This window comes from Bidens hawaiensis, unplaced genomic scaffold (genome assembly GCF_021521415.1).
Source record: "Bidens hawaiensis isolate Kalapana, Puna unplaced genomic scaffold, B.hawaiensis_p1.1 tig00020332_1, whole genome shotgun sequence".
NCBI lineage: Eukaryota > Viridiplantae > Streptophyta > Magnoliopsida > Asterales > Asteraceae > Bidens > Bidens hawaiensis.
This window is the reverse complement of record NW_027493093.1, coordinates 261,440-267,439: the sequence shown is the minus strand read 5'-3', so window position 1 is coordinate 267,439 and position 6,000 is coordinate 261,440.

Here is a 6,000-nt window from a genome sequence, read left to right as displayed (position 1 = left end):
ACATGGTACCAGCAAGTTCAAACAAAAGTCTTAAATAGTCTCAAACACACACCATCAATCTAACTCAAACACACCTTGTTGGCATCATTATGGTTGAATTGGTGCCCTGCAAATTCTGATGTTGTGTCCGTAACCTCCACATCTTCCACAACTTTTTTCATGCCCCAACCTGGTAAGTCTTCCTCCTGCAGAAAACACTTCCTGAACCTCTTCAATCTTCCTCTTCCTCTTCTTGCTAGCTGCCAATTTCTTCTTCTCACCTAGTGCCTTCTTCCTGCTCTTCTTTGGTCTGCCAATCTGGGTATGATGTTTCGGTGGAGTTATTATTGTTGGGCATTTTGAGGGTGCCCACATATCAGGGCCTGGTATGGGCCTGATTTGGTGATTATACACCTTCTTCCAAGTGTCTAACCAGTAAGCTTCATCAACCCACTTCTCCAATGGACCGACATGCATGTTGTTTTCTATCATGTTATATAGGGCTACCACAACATGTTTGCATGGCATACCTGTCAAGTCCCATCTCCTGCATGTGCAAGTTCTATCCTCCACATTCACCACACATTGGCTTCTCAGACTTTTAACCTATGAACATATTTGCATATTAACAAAAGATTGATTGTAATATCATAGCCATGCAAATATTCATACCTGGTAAGTTACTTCATCAACCATCATAACCGTCAATTTGCTTGCTTCTGTTTGGATTTCATCCCATGCTTTTGTTGCTTGCGGTGTTAATGGGCCCCTTGCAGTGACTTGCATCTTCATCACAGTCACAATCCTCATGGTCAAATACTCTCTAATATACTCCAAGCATGTAATGATCGGCTTGTCTCTTGCTCCAACAAGTTGCTTGTTGAAAGATTCACAAAGATTGTTCAGCAACATATCACTTTTTGCCCTTCCTGAAAAATGTGATCTTGACCATCTTGCTGCTGGGATCTCACTAAGCCAGAGAAACCTATCAAGATTTGTTTTTTTAATCTCCTCCATTGCCATGTTGAAGTAGGGGACAGAAGTGGCCGATGCTGCCCTATAAAACAAGCCTTTATACAAATCTCCCCTCCAGGTTAGCCTCAAGTTCTCATGGATGTGTTTACAACAAATCCGATGCTCTGCCCTAAGGAAAACACTCTCAACTGCTTGAATAAGTCCCTACAACAATCAAATCACCATAATTAGTGTACATGAGTTAGCCTATTACAAATATATCCTACGTGTACATACCTTTTGTCGATCACTTATTAAAGTAAAATTGGCATCATGAGGTAAGTCAAGATCATCTCCAAGGAGATCTAAGAACCATTTCCATGAGTCTGTGCATTCGGCTTCCACTATTTTAAAGGCAACAGGATACAAGCAATTGTTACCATCCGTCCCGACAGCAGTCAAAATCTGTCCAAGGTATTTCCCTTTCATAAAACAACCATCCAACCCAAGAAGTTCTCTACCAAGCAATTTAAATCCTTTAACCAAAGCAGCATAACACACATATATCCTTCTAAATTGCCTTGTTTTAAGGTTAGGGTTAGCACATGGTTCAACATCTAATTTAATGGTACTACCTGGGTTTGCTTTAAGAAGCTCATCAATATAGGATCTGAGGTGGGTGTATTTTTTGGTGTGGTCACCATCCTTCCTTGCAAGGCTATTGTCTTTGCTCTTCTCATCTTGGATTCAGAAAGTTGTACTTGATGCATCTGCTGGAATTTGGCCTTCAATTCCTTGGCAGATAAGTTGGGGGTGGTTTGTAGCTCAACCTCAATCTCTTTGGCAATAGTAGACATTGTGTACAAACCAATTGTTCTACTTCTGAGACAGTCGTGTTTTCTAGGAATGGCCTTCACACACCAATTATCCTCAACAGATTGTCTTGAGATGTGCATCGTCCAAGGGCAAGTGGGTTTCATTTCCCTTTCTTTTACCTTCAACTTTTCCTGACTTGACACATTTGACCCCTCACCAACAACCAAATTAGGATTGGTCCCCAAACAAATCACCCTAAACCTTAAAGAATCATTCTTCTTGATATACAAATCTCTTCTGGCATAAATAGCATAACTCTTAACCATTTCATTCAATGTTTCCTTTAATGGTATTAACTGACCAACATAAAATGGACACTCATCATCATTATTCCTTTCCTTCCCCTTGAACTTTCTTAGCATACTATTCAAGACACTCAAGCGCTCATCATCAGAGCTCTCATAGGTATCCATGCAAGGATTTAAACCATCATCATCACTAATATGATTACCTGCTGCTTCTACCACATCAAAATCTACAATAGCTTTATACAACCTCATGTCAACTTCTACATCCTCCAAGTGTGTTTGAAAGGCAGCCGTATACTCAGGATCACTTTCATCTGATCGATCACTATCATAACTGTCATCATCTTCCTCACTAGAACTATTTTCAGCACTCTCTTCATCAACACTTTCACCGCCCACTTCATGGACACTTTCACCACCCACTTCATGGACACTCTCAGCACACACTTCATGGACACTTTCAAAACCAGTTACAAATCCAGAATTATATACCACAATTTCAGCACCACTAGTCCTGCCATGCTCTACAAAAATCTCAACAATGTGACTACCTATACCATCACTACCTCTAATCATATCACAAACTTCTTGAAAATGATAATCTTCAACCAATAGATTTAAACCCAAATCCAAACTAATACGCGGATGTTTGTAATGAAAACAACAAGCTGTACCACAACCATATTGTAACTTACAAAGTATTCCAAGCAACAAACTTTTACAAAATTCAGAAACTTGAACTTCATCAACGTAAGTGATCTTCCCCCCTTCGTATCTTCGCTGCCCCTCGGTAGCGAAATACCCTCCATGGAAAAGTTTTATGGTGAACGCATGTGAATAATTTTCACCTATAACAACAGTTCATTCAACCCGTTAACAACACACAAGTAAATAAAACAAAAAGTTTGAACACACAGTAACACCTTACCATATAGGCCGTACGGGTCACAATACTCACTGTCCGGCCTAATAGAATACGAGGTCGACATTGCGACGTGTGCAGGTGACGTTTGATTTTAACGGTGATCGGAAAAAATAGGGGTTCAATGTTCGAACGGTTGGCCTATAATTGGGTGTTTGGGAAAAAAAGCCCTAATTCGGGGGTTTTATTGAATCAGGGGTGTATAAATAGGTAAAAGACTATATTACCCTTCGACATTAACAGTCAACGACGGGTCAACTGACGGTAGGAGTCAGAGGAACCCGCCGGAGAAACATAGGGGCCCAAACTTCGCAAAATCTTTTTCAGGGATAAACCCATCGAACGTCGATATAAACAAGGGAGACAAAATGCAGATTTCTCTAAAATATGTAAAGTTTTTGATTTGTAAGGTTATTCTTATATACAAGCCAACTCAGTTTAATCTTTATTATAAAACCAATTTCTCTCTCTTTTACTTACCTAACCCCTAACCAAACCAAACTTTTCACACTCACTAGCAACCAACGTTTACTAATTTTTATTAAATAAATATAATTTATAATTGTTGTTTTTTTATTATAAGTTATAGAAATATAAACAAATAATTTCTTTATCTAAAAATAAACTATATATATAATTTTAAAATATTTATATTTATCAAACATACTTAATAAATTAGATAAACAAAATTACAATTGTGGCATTAAATATAAAATTACGCTCATAAATGATTTAAACTAAGTAATTGTTCATCATTGCCAAATTTTTGCTGCATATGCTCGATTAAATCGCTTTTTGAAAAAAACAATAATGATTAATAATTATATTATATTAAAAAATATATGTATATATACTTTTACAAACTCTGTTTTAATATAAAATGTATATCGGTGTATAAAAAGAAAAACAAACCTGATCATGACTATGTTTTTAGATACTTCTTAAAACTTAATTATTAAAATATATTAGATAAAAGTTATATTAAAATTAAAACTAATTAGTAAAGAAATTAAAAAGAAAATCGTACATATGTGGACATGTGGCTGTAATCTTGTTTGCTGCAACAAACGGTTTGATGACTTTGGTCTATTTTTTTCTTCTTTATTTTTTTAATTATTTCTTCTCAAATAGTGAGACAACTAGGGTTTTACCCGGCGCAATGCGCCAGGACAGATAGGTAAACCAGGACGGTGGTAAAACACAAGTGTTGTTACTTATTAGTCCCAAACGTTGAGGCGGTAAGTCGACACAAGTCTGGCCGGTTTTGTTACGTGTGTTATTGTACAGGAACTAAAACTAAGGGGGTGTTTGTTTTTTCTTCAAACATCTTCAAGGGAGCTAATGTCTGCAGGCGCGCAGACATTACCCTTGAAGACTGTTTGTTTTTTTTCTTAAAACAGATCTGAAGTTATCTTCTTTCATCTTAAAAGAAAAGCAAGGAAATCTTGCTTAAAACATCTTCACAAAAAAACCATACTCTTCTCCCTTTGCAGCCACCCTCTCATCCACTGCTCCTACCACCGTCCGCCAACACCACCACCCACCGTACGCCGCCACCACCACCCCCGTACCCCGCCGCCACCGTCCACCACCATCCACCGCCACCACCACCGTCCACCACCCACCATCCATCACCACCACCGTCCACCACCCACCATCCATCACCACCACCGTCCGCCACCACCACCACCATCCATCACCGCCACCACCACCATCCATCACCCACCACCACCACCATCCATCACCGCCACCACCACCACCATCCATCACCGCCACCACCACCGTCCACCACCCACCATCCATCACCACCACCGTCCACCACCCACCATCCATCACCACCACCGTCCGCCACCACCACCACCATCCATCACCACCACCGTCCACCACCCACCATCCATCACCACCACCATCCATCACCACCACCACCATCCATCACCGCCACCACCACCATCCATCACCCACCACCACCACCATCCATCACCACCACCGTCCACCACCAACCAAAACCATCCATCACCACCACCCATTGTCCACCACCACCATCCACCGCCACTACCCACCGTCCGCCGCCACTACCACCATCCACCACCACCACCTTCCACCACCCACCAAAACCAAATCGGCATGGAAAGCAAAGACTAAAAACTAGATGTAACTTGAATAAATGACTTCTATCTTGTGAGATAAGTTTGACAGTTATGCAGACAGTATCAGCTTATAAAAACAAACAGTCTTATATTTTCAGCTTGCAGATCTTCAGACCACATCTTCAGTTGCAGACATGAAAACAGATGAAATCAGCTTGCAGACAGTTTATGTCTGCAAAAACAAACAGCACCTAAGATAAAAAAAAGTTACAAAAAACCGAGGTTGACCAATGGGGTAGCATCGGTCGGTAAATATCGAGCGTTGGTAAAACCCGACCGTTGTTGATCCCGTGCATTGAATCTACACAAATTCGGTTAGTTTCCGTCATGCTTGTTACGGTACCGGAACTAAAAAATATGCGTTGAGTTTGCGCGAATTCGATCGGTTTCTGTCATGTTTGTTGTGATACCGGAATTATAACCAAAAAAAAGGTGGTATCGGCCAATTTTTATACCATTCATTACTAACCATAACTAAAACAAAAATAAAAAACAAAACCCTTGCTTCAATAATGTGTCGTTAAATGGCTCAACACTAAAACTTTCAATTGTTATAATAAAAATAAAAGTAACAATAACAATGGCCCAGTAGAATGAAGCTGACAAAAAAAAACACATATTAACCACCATTTGGTAAGAGTCGAACCTGTGTTGACGGAAAGAAGAGAGCCTAACTAAAAAAAAAGGAAATAGCGGCACTTGTATAGCCTATCATACAAAAAATTAGCATATTTATTCGGTCGGTAAAGCGGGCCGTTAGTTCTCTGGCATTGGTAAAACCCGAGCGTTACAACAGTGAATCAACATGAATTCGGTTGTTATTGGTTACGTTCGTTACAATATAGACAATGTTGGTAAACCCCAAGCGTTGAAA